This window comes from Garra rufa, unplaced genomic scaffold, assembly GCF_049309525.1.
Source record: "Garra rufa unplaced genomic scaffold, GarRuf1.0 hap1_unplaced_001, whole genome shotgun sequence".
NCBI classification, from domain to species: Eukaryota; Metazoa; Chordata; class Actinopteri; order Cypriniformes; family Cyprinidae; genus Garra; species Garra rufa.
Window position 1 is genome coordinate 20303727 of NW_027394276.1, and position 15000 is coordinate 20318726.

General features: G+C 34.9%; 5 non-coding genes across 5 annotated transcripts; all 5 read left to right on the plus strand.

The window, feature by feature from the left end:
- The first annotated feature begins 6481 nt into the window (after positions 1 to 6481).
- Positions 6482 to 6600, plus strand: LOC141303330 (5S ribosomal RNA). Its single transcript, XR_012343311.1, has one exon. It is a non-coding gene; the product is annotated as a 5S ribosomal RNA (ribosomal RNA).
- Positions 6601 to 6684: 84 nt separating this feature from the next.
- Positions 6685 to 6803, plus strand: LOC141303507 (5S ribosomal RNA). Its single transcript, XR_012343487.1, has one exon. It is a non-coding gene; the product is annotated as a 5S ribosomal RNA (ribosomal RNA).
- Positions 6804 to 13516: 6713 nt separating this feature from the next.
- LOC141304003 (5S ribosomal RNA) lies at positions 13517 to 13635 on the plus strand. The gene has a single exon (XR_012343969.1). It is a non-coding gene; the product is annotated as a 5S ribosomal RNA (ribosomal RNA).
- Positions 13636 to 14436: 801 nt separating this feature from the next.
- LOC141303212 (5S ribosomal RNA) lies at positions 14437 to 14555 on the plus strand. Its single transcript, XR_012343196.1, has one exon. It is a non-coding gene; the product is annotated as a 5S ribosomal RNA (ribosomal RNA).
- Positions 14556 to 14639: 84 nt separating this feature from the next.
- Positions 14640 to 14758, plus strand: LOC141304137 (5S ribosomal RNA). The gene has a single exon (XR_012344102.1). It is a non-coding gene; the product is annotated as a 5S ribosomal RNA (ribosomal RNA).
- Positions 14759 to 15000: the final 242 nt, after the last annotated feature.

Here is a 15000-nt window from a genome sequence, read left to right on the forward strand (position 1 = left end):
AGGCTCACCATTTTTCTGGGTGTTTTTTCACATTTATTTTGTTTGTTTTTTAGTTAGAAAAAGTTTTTTTTTGAGGAAGGTTTTTTTTAACCCCAAACAGGTCTTTCTGTTTGGGGTTTGAGACAACCAAAATATGGATTTAATGGACAAAGAACACGGACTGGTAAAACAACATGAGATGGGAAATGCGGAACCAGGATTTGTTGCAGACATAACTGAAAGGAATATAAATGAAAGACATGGAGAAAACAATAATGAAACGTGGGCGACGGTGGTTTCAAGGAGGAAACAAGAAAGAAAAACAACTGGACAAGAACGGAAAGGAGATCTACAATCAACTGAAGGTATTGGAATTGAGAAAGAAGTTGGAGAAAAAAGAAATGTTTTATCTCAACGACAACAAATGATACAGAAATTAAGCAAACAAACAAGGTATCAGAGGGAATACAAGAAAGAAGCAACATTAACAATGACTGTTAAAGATATAGAAAATATAACAATAATTATGATAATTAAAGCAGTTGAAGAGAAAGTTGGAATGGGAAAATTGATCGGACTGAGAAGAAAAAATAATTATGATTTTGAAATGACTATGGAAAGTGAGATGGACTGTGATTTGCTGTTGAATGGAATAATGATAAACGGACAAGAATGTGAGATAAGGAAATTGTGTGCAACAGAAAGAATGGTGTCTTTCTTGAGTCTGCCCAGCTATATAGAAGATGAGGAAATCAGTCAAAAACTAATCAATTGGGGTGTAACTCCCATTCTACCACTAAGAAGAAGATATCATCCCGGGACAACGGTGGCAGACGGAACACGATTTTTGAGGGTAAAGTTTCCACAAGAGGTGACGTCTTTACCATACAACACAAGCTTCAGGACTGAAGAAGGAGTGCAGTACTTCAGAGTGATTCACGATAATCAAGTGAAGACATGCAGGATCTGTGTAAGTCCGGAGCATGAAAAAAAGGACTGCCCACAATTCACATGCAGAAATTGTCTTGAGCAGGGGCATTATGCGCGAGACTGTAAAGTCCCGCGGTGCCAAGGCTGCCAAAAGACAATGTTAAGATGCAGATGCGAGATAGAAGACGAGGAAAATGAAGATCCAGGAATGGAAATACAAGAGGTAATGGGAGTTACAACAATTGAGAGGTTAAATGACTCACAAAGGCAGACGCAAGGAGAGGACGAGAAACAAGATGACGAGGAAGAGGAGAACAACAACATAGATGAGAATAAAGAAAAGAAGGAAGATGAAGAACAAGGAATGGAGATGGGAGGAGGAGCGAACAAAGAGGATATAAATTTGATTAAAGAAGGATTTTCTAAGGAACAGGACAATGTGGACACTAATGAACTGGACTACGAAAAAGGACAAGAAAAAGAAAAAGCTGAGGATAAGGGAATAAAGACACTGACTGAGGTAAGAGGAGCAGACAATGGGGGGGAAATTCGTGGAATGGAAAACAAAGGAAAAGAAAGACTGAATAGATGTGTAAAAACAAGAAAAGATGGCTTAGACATTCAACAGGTTCTTAAAAGGCAGAAGATAAGAAGAGAAGAGCAAAAGGAAAGACTGGAGAGGAGGAAAGCTGAAATGGGTGAAGTAAAAAATACTTTTTTGAAAGACAATGAAACGGATTGAATGGTGGGTTTTGGTTTTTCCAATCTTTTCTTTAATGAGCTCTATATCAATTGTATCGCTGAATGCTAGAGGATTATCCAAATGTCAAAAGTTTGAAAGATTAATGTGTCTGACCAAAAAATGTGATGTGCTATGTTTATAAGAAACGAAATGGGAAGATAAAATAAGTGATGAAATTAGAAAATTATGGAACGGAGAAATATATAGTAACTGTGATATGGAAAGGAAGAGAGGGGTAGCTATTTTAATAAGAAAAGGAGTATTTGAAGAAGTAAATATAGATTATAAAGACACAAAGGGAAGAATAATAATTGTTAAATTTGTGTGTAATGGAAAAGAAATGAAAGTGTGTAATATACATGCACCAAATGATGAAAGAGATAAATTTAATTTTTACAGGGATATGAATGAGTTAATAGAAAAACATGACAACATTATGGTGTTAGGTGATTTTAACACTGTAATACAGAGAATTGATGTAGATGATTCAATGGGATTTAGAAGAGATAGAGGGAGGAATGAACTACATAACATAATGGAGAAATATAATATGGTGGATGTGTGGAGAGAGAGGAATGGTATGAAAAGAGAATATTCAAGAAGACAAATTGTTGACAGAGTTCTAAAGCAAAGTAGAATAGACTTATTTTTATGTAATAAAAAGGAAGCATATTATGTCACTAAGGCGTCTTACAAAAATTATAGTGAGAGTGATCATGATTTTTTATGGATATTGATGAATTTTAATGAGGCTGATAAAGGACCAGGGGTGTGGATATTAAATGCAGAACTTCTAAAAAATGAAATATACAGAATGGAAATAGAAAGTATAATAATTAATAGTGTAAATGAGGAAATGTATGAAATGGAAAAAGGGTTTTGGTGGGACATTCTAAAAAAAAGAATAAAAAAATTCTCAATGGAATATTCAAAAAAATGGCAAAAAGTCAAAAAGATGAAAGAAAATAAGATCAAAAAAGAGTGGGATGAAGAAATGAGGAAAGTAAATGAGCATGATGAAAATATTGATAAGATAATAGAATTACAGGAAGAATTAAAGAAAATAGAAGAAGAGAAGTGTAAAGGAGCAATAATAAGAAGTAGGGCGAAAGACATTGTAGAAGGAGAAAGAAGTACAAAATATTTTTATGAATTAGAAAAAACAAGACAGAGAGCAGATATAATAAAAAGTATTAAAACAGAAGATGCAAGGATTGTAGAAGATAAAACAGGAATTTTGGAAGAAGTCAGAGAATTCTATAAGCATTTATTTACCAAAAATGAGATAGTTTTAGAAGATGAGGAATTTGTATTAAGTAAAATACAGGTTAAAGTTAATGAGGGAGACAAAGAAATGTGTGAGAGTGAGATTACGGAATTAGAAATAGGAATTGCAATTGATCAACTGAAAAATGGTAAAAGTCCAGGAATAGATGGATTAACAGCTGAATTTTATAAGGTTTTTAAAGATGTGTTATGTCCAATTTTAAATGAAATATTTATAGATAATTTTAAAAAAGGGAATTTAACGAATAGTATGAAGAAAGGTATGGTGAAAATAATTTACAAGAAAAAAGGTGATAAGAGAGACCTGAAAAACTACAGACCACTAAGCATGTTGAATACAGATTATAAAATATTAGCCAAAATTTTAGCCAATCGATTGAAAATAGTAGTACCAAATATAATTACTACAAATCAAGCATATGCTGTTCTAAAAAGAGATATTACTGATGTCATTAACAATATAAGAGATATGATATGGTACATGAAGGAGGAGAAAGAAACAGGATATATAATAAGTGTGGATTTAGAAAAGGCTTTTGATAGAGTTGAACACAAATACTTGATACATGTGATGGAGAGATTTGGTTTTGGGGAGAATTTTTTAAAATGGATAAAATGTTTATATACAGATATAAGTAGTTGTGTAAAAGTGAATGGTTTTTTAACTAAAGATTTTAAAATAACGAGATCAATCAGACAAGGTTGTCCTATGTCAGCATTATTATACACTTTAGTATCTGAAGCTTTAGGACTGGCAGTAGACCAGGAAAAGAACATAAAAGGAATACGCATAAAAGGAGAAGAATCAGAACAAAAAATATTTCAATATGCAGATGACACGACATTGTTTGTAAAAGATATTAAAAGTATGGATAAAGCAATGGAAGTTTTAGAAAGATATTGTAAAGGAACAGGGGCAAAAGTTAATAAAGAAAAAACTACATACATGAAAATTGGATTACCGAATGATCTGCTGAATAAAATGCAATTTAAGGAAGAAAAGAAGAGTATGAAAATTTTAGGTATAAGGGTTGGAGAAAATGAAAATGAAATAAGAGAAGTGGTATGGGAGGAGGTTTTAAAAGGAATGGAGAAGAGATTAAATTTCTGGAAATTAAGAGGATTATTTTTAAAAGGGAAGGTTTTAGTTATTAATTCTTTGTTTTTATCAAAAATGTGGTATGTATTGGGTTCTGTGAGTTTGCCTATATGGGTGTATAAAAAAATCAAATCTATTGTTTTAAACTTTTTATGGGAGGGGAAACCATCGAAAATTGCTTATGACACTCTAATTGGAAAGGTGGAGGAAGGAGGGTTGGGACTAATAGATCCATTAATAAGAATGAAAAGTATAAGAATAAAAACTGTTAATAAATACTGGAAACATGGGAAATATGCGTGGAAGGGTGTAATGAACTATTTTTTAAATAAATGTGGAAAAATGGGAGATGATGTTTTATGGATGAAGCTAAAAGAAAACATGATGAACGGAATACCAGAGTTTTATAAAGAGGTTGTAAAAGCATGGGGTGATTTTAGAAAGCATGTTGTTTGTACGTCTTTTACCAGGGAAGAGATTTTAAGACAACCATTGTTTTTAAATAATCAAATTAAAAAGGGAAATGATACCATTTTTTATAAAAAATGGTTTTATGCGGGGATAAAGCAAATAAAAGATATCTTGTATGAAGTGATACCTGGTTTTGTACCGGTGCAAGTAATAAGAGACACAATTGTAGAAAATTATGACAATGAAACTAAAACAGTCTTAGAAAAACAATACAAACAAATGAAAGAAGTAATACCGGAAGAATGGATAAATATTATAGAAGGTACAGAAGAAACAAAAGGTAATGATGGAATGAGAATTGATTTTAAAAGTAATGACAAACAGCATGCTTTTAAAGATGGTATTTTAAAGATGTTTTATTCTTGTTTATGTGAAGATGTTTTTATCACACCAAAAGCAGAAGGATATTGGCAAAGATTGTACCCAAGTATGGAAACTAAGAAAATATGGAAAAATCTAAGAGCTTGGTGGAAAAGTCCAATTTTAGAAAACTTTGATTATATTTTAAGACATAATTGTTTATTAAGTGAAATGAGACTGTGTAAATTTGGAATGGCAAGTGATGCAATATGCAAGGTATGTAATAGGGAAGATGAAGGATTGATACATATTTTTTTTAAATGCACAGGGTTAAAATGTTTTATAAAAAAATTAAAAGAAATGACAAGTAAATTGGGAGTAGAACAAAGACGTATTGATGAAGAATGGGAAACAATGTTTTTATTTGGTTCTAAAGGTAATTTTAAGAATGTGTGTTTTTTAAATTTGATATTAACCATTGCTAGATTTGTAATTTGGAGCAGAAGAAATTTTGTCAAACAAAAGAAAACAAAAATACCTGTGTGCAAACTTTTTAAGGTGAAGATGTGTTTTATTTTAAATGTTTTGTTTGATTACTGTAATATGAATGAAGAGAAAGATGTTTTTGTCAAAATTTTTGTAAATGATAACCCATTTATTGAAATGACATGGTTTCGATTTAATGTATTGTTGCCAGAATGTGATTCAGACTGTTTTTAAAATGTATTAACATGTTTTAAATAAATAAATAAATTAAAAAAAAAAAAAAAAAAAAGAGCGCCCGATCTCGTCTGATCTCGGAAGCTAAGCAGCGTCGGGCCTGGTTAGTACTTGGATGGGAGACCGCCTGGGAATACCAGGTGCTGTAAGCTTTTGCCTTTTCTTCACTATTTATATAATATGCTGGCTTTTAGAAAGACGTGTTTTACCGCTCTATTTATTACAATCATTTACATGTATTATAGAGTTTTAAGTGTTTTACATGTTTTTTAGGCCATTTTATTACTCTTAACATTTTAAGTGTATGTGTCTTTAATAAATGGATGGTTGGCCTGTCATGTGACTAGACACATGACAGGAAGCAGGAAGTACAACTGTATAAGAGAGCAGCATGACAAACAAAGGACAGTTACCAAACTGTTGGATTGGGGAGTTGCTAATTTTAGAGCTCACCTTTCCATTCACCACCTGCAAACTTTGGATTACACTTTCTGTGGATTGTATATACACTGGTGGACACTCACATTGGACTTATCAACACACTGGGGTTCTTGGACTGTTTTTAGGGTATGGACAAATGAACTGTATTCTTTTAACAGAGTTTACCTGTTTTTAGGGTATGGACAAATGAACTGTATTCTTTTAACAGAGTTTACCTAGTTTTATCGTGTTGTTTTAAAGTCTTTTATGTGAACCTTGTAAATACACCAAATCTATTTAAACCAATTTTCTTTTATGTCTCATTCTTTTAACCACTAGTCATCTCTCACAGTTAAATCTGACCCCATTTTAGTCTTGTAACTCGGCTGATAAGGCCGATTGTTACACTTTTATGGGAGACCGCCTGGGAATACCAGGTGCTGTAAGCTTTTGCCTTTTCTTCACTATTTATATAATATGCTGGCTTTTATGGAGGCTGATCTTTAAATAGCCCACTTTTTGGAGCAGCCCTCGCTTATGGCCATACCGCGCTGAGAGCGCCCGATCTCGTCTGATCTCGGAAGCTAAGCAGCGTCGGGCCTGGTTAGTACTTGGATGAGAGACCGCCTGGGAATACCAGGTGCTGTAAGCTTTTGCCTTTTCTTCACTATTTATATAATATGCTGGCTTTTACGGAGGCTGATCTTTAAATAGCCCACTTTTTGGAGCAGCCCTCGCTTATGGCCATACCGCGCTGAGAGCGCCCGATCTCGTTTGATCTCGGAAGCTAAGCAGCGTCGGGCCTGGTTAGTACTTGGATTGGAGACCGCCTGGGAATACCAGGTGCTGTAAGCTTTTGCCTTTTCTTCACTATTTATATAATATGCTGGCTTTTAGAAAGACGTGTTTTACCGCTCTATTTATTACAATCATTTACATGTATTATAGAGTTTTAAGTGTTTTACATGTTTTTTAGGCCATTTTATTACTCTTAACATTTTAAGTGTATGTGTCTTTAATAAATGGATGGTTGGCCTGTCATGTGACTAGACACATGACAGGAAGCAGGAAGTACAACTGTATAAGAGAGCAGCATGACAAACAAAGGACAGTCACCAAACTGTTGGATTGAGGAGTTGCTAATTTTAGAGCTCACCTTTCCATTCACCACCTGCAAACTTTGGATTACACTTTCTGTGGATTGTATATACACTGGTGGACACTCACATTGGACTTATCAACACACTGGGGTTCTTGGACTGTTTTTAGGGTATGGACAAATGAACTGTATTCTTTTAACAGAGTTTACCTGTTTTTAGGGTATGGACAAATGAACTGTATTCTTTTAACAGAGTTTACCTAGTTTTATCGTGTTGTTTTAAAGTCTTTTATGTGAACCTTGTAAATACACCAAATCTATTTAAACCAATTTTCTTTTATGTCTCATTCTTTTAACCACTAGTCATCTCTCACAGTTAAATCTGACCCCATTTTAGTCTTGTAACTCGGCTGATAAGGCCGATTGTTACACTTTTATGGGAGACCGCCTGGGAATACCAGGTGCTGTAAGCTTTTGCCTTTTCTTCACTATTTATATAATATGCTGGCTTTTACGGAGGCTGATCTTTAAATAGCCCACTTTTTGGAGCAGCCCTCGCTTATGGCCGTACCGCCACCTGAGAGCGCTAGAGAGCAACAGGAAGTGGTTGGCAGCAGTTGGGAGAGGAAGGCTCTCCTCCATTTTGTGTTTGATTTTTTTTGTTTGTTTTGTGAGTGGTTTTACTTTAAGTTAGTTTTTTTGTGTTTTTTTCAGTTATAAAACCACCTAACAGCAGCATTTTTGCTGGCTGGAGGGTGGTTAAACCTTTTTTTTCTTAACTTATTTTTCTTTAAAAAAAACGGACGGATTAATGGATTACGAAACAGAACTGGCTGGAGAGAGACGGATGGCAAACGACACTGGACTGGCAGGAGGAACTCGCACGGCAATGGACACTGGACTGGCTGGAGGAACATGCACGGCAAACGAGACTGGACTGGCAGGAGGAACACGCACGGCAAACGACATTGGACTGGATAAACGACCACGAGCTACAAATGGAAAAAAACAGGAAGTAAGAGAAAAGTTTGTTGAGCGACAATATTTAAAGGAAGCTACAGTGATTGTGAATGTGGAGAATGTGATTGGGGTGAGAGCGGAGGACATTATTAAAGCTGTAACGGAACAATGTGGACATGGCAAAATTTTAGCACTAAGACCAAGACAAGGGAAAGAATACGAACTGACAATGGAAAAAGAAGAAACGTGTGAAAAACTAATTGATGGACTAAGAATAAAAGGAGTGGACTGTGAAGTAAAAAATCTACAAAACAGGGATTATGTTGTTTCCTTCATGCACCTGCCTGTCTACCTGGATGACAAAGAAATTTTAGGAAAATTGGAGGGATGGGGAGTTGATCCCATTACCAAAATTAAAAGAAGACGCTACCCGGGCACCGACATTGAAGATGGAACAAGGTTCCTTAAGGTGAGGTTCCCCAAGCAAGTGGCATCGTTGCCATATAGCACACGGCTAGAAACAGCCGAAGGGCCGCAGTACTTCCGGGTGATGCACAGCCATCAGGTGAAGACCTGTAGGCTGTGCATGAGCCCGGATCACCCGCTAATAGAATGCCCAAATTTTGTGTGCTACAAATGTGAGGAGAGGGGACATTTTGCACGAGATTGCAATGCTGTCAGGTGCCCGGGGTGTCAGGAAGTTTTAAATAAATGTGACTGTTGGATGGAGGGAGAGGAAGGAGGAAGGGAAGAACAGGTGGGCAGACAGGTGCATGAAGGAAACAACGAGGAGGAAGGACTACAACAAAAAGAAACGGAAGGAGGACCGAGCTGCAGAGAGGAAGGAGAAAGAAGAGAAGACAACATTAATAATAACGAACAAACAGTGGAGCAGGACACTCAATGGACAGAGATGGAGATGTCGGACAGTTTTAATACTTTTCTGGGTGATGTGGAGAGAGATGGGCAAGGAAGGTTGGATCAAGTTAAAGAAACGGACAATGAAGAGGGAATAAAGATGGACAAAATGGACAAAGACAGAGGAGGGAAAGGACAAATAAGAAGGAGAGCACTGAAGGTAAAACCAAATTTGGAAAGTGCAAGAAAAAAGATTATGACAGAGACTAACAGATTTGATGTGCTAAGGGTCCTGGAGGGAGAAAATGATGAATAATGATTTTTATGTATTTTTTTTATTTACTTTTAATGGTTTTAAGTTGTGTTGCTTTTAATGCAAGGGGTCTGATGGACATGAGGAAGTTTGAAAAAGTAAAAGAAAAATGTAAAAGGGAAGACATTGTTGCATTACAAGAAACAAACTGGAGAGAAAATGTGATGAATGATTATAAAAAGAGATGGGATGGAGGTATTTTATATAATAATGGAGATGGGCGGGCTGGGAGAGGTGTGGCTTTTTTAATGAAGGACGATGTTTTTAAAGTGAGTAAAAGTGTGTATAAGGACAAGATGGGGAAATGTTTGGTAGTTGAGACAAAATATGAAGGAAGAGATTTGATTTTAGTAAATGTACATGCACCAGTGGAAGATAAGGAAAAGAAAGAGTTTTTTAATGTTTTAAGAAACATTGTAAAGAAGTATAAAGAAATAATTATGATGGGGGATTTTAACACAGTTTTTAGTAAACAGGATATGGCTGAAGGAATGGTTTTTAAAACAGATACAGGAAGAAAAGAATTAAAAGCATTAATGGATGAAAATAATATGATAGATGTGTGGAGAGAAAGAAATGAAAAGAAAAAAGAATTTTCGAGAAGACAAATAGTAGGGCAGTTTGTATGCCAAACTAGAATTGACTATGTTTTATGTACAAGAAATGTGGAGAATTTTATAGAAAATATTAAGTACAAAGAAACAAGTTTTAGCGATCATAAGATTTTATCTTTTAAGTTGGACTGGAGTCAAATGCAAAGAGGTCCGGGAGTATGGATTTTAAATACACAGATTTTAAAGAATGAAGATTATGTTTTAAAAGTGAAAGAAATTATAGAAAAAGAAAAGGAAAATGGAATGTATGAAGAGGATAAGAGAATATGGTGGGAGAGTGTAAAGTTTTTAATCAAAAAATTCTCAATCAGGTATTGTAGTGTTATTCAGAAATGCAAAAGATCCAAAGAAAGAGGAATAAAGGAAAGTTTGGAAATGGAACTGAATAAAGAATTTCAAGACATACAAAAGATAAAGGAAATGGAGGGGAAACTGAAAGAAATAGAAGAAAAGGAATATGAGGGGGCGAGGTTAAGAAGCAAAGCAAAATATGTGGTGGAGGGAGAAAAATGTACAAAGTTCTTTTTTGATCTGGAAAAAAAGAGAGGGAAAGCTGAAACGATAAAAGAAATAAGAGGGGAGAATGGGGAAATTGTAGAAGGGAATGAAAAGATTTTAAAAGAAATAAAGAATTTTTATGAGGATCTGTTTAGTGCAAGGGGGGTGGAAGAGGAGGAAAAAAAGGAACTGTTGAATCAGATAAAAGCAAAAGTAAGTGAGGAACATAAAAAAGAATGTGACCAAGAAATCAGGGAAGACGAGATTGAAAGAGCAATAAATCAACTGAATAAAAAGAAAAGTCCAGGAATAGATGGTTTGGGAACTGAATTTTATGTTTGTTTTAAAGAAGTTTTAACAAAGATTTTAAATGAGGTTTTTAAAGAAATTTTTGAAAAGGAAGAGATTAATGAAAGAACAAGGATGGGGTTAATGAAATTGATATATAAAAGGAAAGGAGAAAAAATAGATCTAAAAAACTACAGACCAATCACGATGTTGAATACAGATCTTAAGATTTTAGCGAAGGTTTTAGCAAACAGATTAAAGGAAGTAATGCCAAGTATAATTAAAACAAACCAAGCATATGGAGTCAAAGGAAGAGATATAGCCGACATAACAATGAGTATAAGGGACACGATATGGTACATGAAAGAAAAAAATGAAGAAGGATATATAATTAGTTTGGATTTTGAAAAAGCTTTTGATAGGGTTGAGCACGGGTATTTATTTGAGGTTTTAAGGAGTTTTGGGTTCGGGGAAAATTTTATTAAATGGATTGAGATTTTATATAAGGGTGCACTAACAAAGATAAAATGTAATGGGTTTTTAACAGAGTGTTTTAAAATAACAAGGTCAATAAGACAGGGTTGTCCACTCTCAGCATTATTGTACTCACTTGTTTCTGAACCCTTGGGACTGGCTATAAAACAGAATGAAAGAATAATAGGGATAGAAATTGAGGGAAATAAGGCTGAGGGGAAAGTTTTTCAATATGCTGATGACACAACAATAATTGTAAAGGGAAAAGAGAGTGTTAAAGAAGTTATGAAGGTGGTAAAAGAATATTGTAGTGGGTCTGGAAGTAAAGTAAATGAGGAGAAAACGGTATATATGAGATTTGGTAAAGCTATGGTTTTAATGGATTGTTTTAATTTTAAGGAAGTGGAAGAAATGAGGATTTTAGGAGTTGTAATGGGAAAGAATGAGAGGAAAGTAAGAGATGAAATGTGGGAGCAACTAGTAACAGATATAGAGAGAAGATTACATTTTTGGAAATTGAGAACTTTAAACTTGAAGGGGAAGGTTTTAATATTGAATGTTTTAATGGTTTCTAAACTTTGGTATGTTTTATATGTTTCTGAAATACCTTTATGGACAGAACGGAGGTTGAAGAAATGTTTTCTTGACTTTTTATGGGAGGGGAAACCAGCAAGGATTGCACATAATACGATTTTAGGGGCGATAGAGAAGGGGGGCTTAGGTTTAATGGATGTGGAACAGCGAAAAAATGCGTTGAGAGTAAAAATTGTTAAGAAATACCTGCAACAAGATAACAAAACTGAGTGGAAAAAAACAATGAAATACTTTTTAAACAAATGTGGGGATTTTAACATGGGGGACGGAATATTATGGATGAAAACAAAAATTTGGATGACGGAAGGATTACCCGAATTTTATAGAGAAATTTTTAGTGCCTGGGGGAATTTTTTAACGAAAATCGAGTACAATCCGCATGGAAGAGAAAACATTTTAAATCAACCTCTGTTCTTAAATAACAACATTTTAAAACAAGAGAAAGCAATATTTTTTAAAAAATGGATGGATGTGGGGATAACAAGAGTGAGAGATGTTTTGTATGAATTTAAAGAGGGTTTTTTACCGATACAATATATTGTGGATGCGATGGAGGAAGCAAAAGAAGAATACAGTAAACAAGAAATAACAAATAAATATGAAATTATTAAAAATGCAATACCCAAAGAGTGGATTAAAAGAATAGAGAGTATGGAAGGAGAGCAAACAGAGGGAAATATTTTTGTGAAACTGGGGGGAAAAATGTATGATTTTAAAGAATGTACTGTAAAAATGTTTTATTGTGTTTTTAGAGATGGTGTTTTTAAAGAGCCGATTGTAAATAAGTACTGGGTGGAAAAATTCAAGGATCTAAAAGAAGAATGTATATGGAGAAACATGAGGGGGAGGTGTGTTGAAACAAAGTTAGGATGTTTGGAATATTTTATAAGGCATAAAGCGGTTTTTACTGAGTCTGTTTTAAACAAGGTGGGAATGGAACAAAATCCAATGTGTAAAGTGTGTCATGAAAAAGAAGAGGGGATTTTACATTTGTTTTTATATTGTAAAGAATTGGAGGATTTTCTAAGGAAATGTAAATGTTTAATTAAAGATGTGAGCGAAGGTTGGGATGAAAGTGCAATGGAATGGAAAAGAGTAGTGATGTTTGGTTTGGAAAAGAAGGGTCAACACAAAAAGTTTATAAATCTGTGTATAATGTTAATGAAAAGCGCAATTTGGGAAAGAAGAATTGTGGCCAAAAAAGAAAAAATGGTGTTAGAGGTTTGGACTGTTTTTAAAAGGAAAATAGAAGTATATGTAGAACAATTATATGTGTATTTTAAAAGTGAAAATATGCTGAAAGCTTTTTATGATGTTTTTACACCAACAGTTTGTAATGTTTTAGAGAATTTCATGTGCAAATTGCCAGGAAGAGAAAGAGCTTTCTAAATCTTAAGTATAAAAGGCATGATTTTAAACAAAAAATACGAGATGAGTAGATTATATTTTATCTTTTTTAAATTTTTTTTTTCTTTTCTTTCGTCTTTGTGTGGACAACTATATTGTATTGTTGATGTTTCTATTGGTTGAAAATTCATCTTATGTTTAATGTGTTCCTTTTGCTTTGTTGATGATAATGTGATGTATTTTTTCATGTTTATTTATTTTATGTCGTGAGACTTCTAATGTGAAGCACACATTGGAAAATTTGTATTATGAAATTTCTTTAATAAAAAAAAAAAAAAAAAAGAGCGCCCGATCTCGTCTGATCTCGGAAGCTAAGCAGCGTCGGGCCTGGTTAGTACTTGGATGAGAGACCGCCTGGGAATACCAGGTGCTGTAAGCTTTTGCCTTTTCTTCACTATTTATATAATATGCTGGCTTTTACGGAGGCTGATCTTTAAATAGCCCACTTTTTGGAGCAGTCCTCGCTTATGGCCATACCGCGCTGAGAGCGCCCGATCTCGTCTGATCTCGGAAGCTAAGCAGCGTCGGGCCTGGTTAGTACTTGGATGGGAGACCGCCTGGGAATACCAGGTGCTGTAAGCTTTTGCCTTTTCTTCACTATTTATATAATATGCTGGCTTTTAGAAAGACGTGTTTTACCGCTCTATTTATTACAATCATTTAAATGTATTATAGAGTTTTAAGTGTTTTACATGTTTTTTAGGCCATTTTATTACTCTTAACATTTTAAGTGTATGTGTCTTTAATAAATGGATGGTTGGCCTGTCATGTGACTAGACACATGACAGGAAGCAGGAAGTACAACTGTATAAGAGAGCAGCATGACAAACAAAGGACAGTCACCAAACTGTTGGATTGAGGAGTTGCTAATTTTAGAGCTCACCTTTCCATTCACCACCTGCAAACTTTGGATTACACTTTCTGTGGATTGTATATACACTGGTGGACACTCACATTGGACTTATCAACACACTGGGGTTCTTGGACTGTTTTTAGGGTATGGACAAATGAACTGTATTCTTTTAACAGAGTTTACCTGTTTTTAGGGTATGGACAAATGAACTGTATTCTTTTAACAGAGTTTACCTAGTTTTATCGTGTTGTTTTAAAGTCTTTTATGTGAACCTTGTAAATACACCAAATCTATTTAAACCAATTTTCTTTTATGTCTCATTCTTTTAACCACTAGTCATCTCTCACACTTAAATCTGACCCCATTTTAGTCTTGTAACTCGGCTGATAAGGCCGATTGTTACACTTTTATGGGAGACCGCCTGGGAATACCAGGTGCTGTAAGCTTTTGCCTTTTCTTCACTATTTATATAATATGCTGGCTTTTACGGAGGCTGATCTTTAAATAGCCCACTTTTTGGAGCTGCCCTCACTTATGGCCATACCGCGCTGAGAGCGCCCGATCTCGTCTGATCTCGGAAGCTAAGCAGCGTCGGGCCTGGTTAGTACTTGGATGGGAGACCGCCTGGGAATATCAGGTGCTGTAAGCTTTTGCCTTTTCTTCACTATTTATATAATATGCTGGCTTTTACGGAGGCTGATCTTTAAATAGCCCACTTTTTGGAGCAGCCCTCGCTTATGGCCATACCGCGCTGAGAGCGCCCGATCTCGTCTGATCTCGGAAGCTAAGCAGCGTAGGGCCTGGTTAGTACTTGGATGGGAGACCGCCTGGGAATACCAGGTGCTGTAAGCTTTTGCCTTTTCTTCACTATTTATATAATATGCTGGCTTTTAGAAAGACGTGTTTTACCGCTCTATTTTTTACAATCATTTACATGTATTATAGAGTTTTAAGTGTTTTACATGTTTTTTAGGCCATTTTATTACTCTTAACATTTTAAGTGTATGTGTCTTTAATAAATGGATGGTTGGCCTGTCATGTGACTAGACACATGACAGGAAGCAGGAAGTACAACTGTATAAGAGAGCAGCATG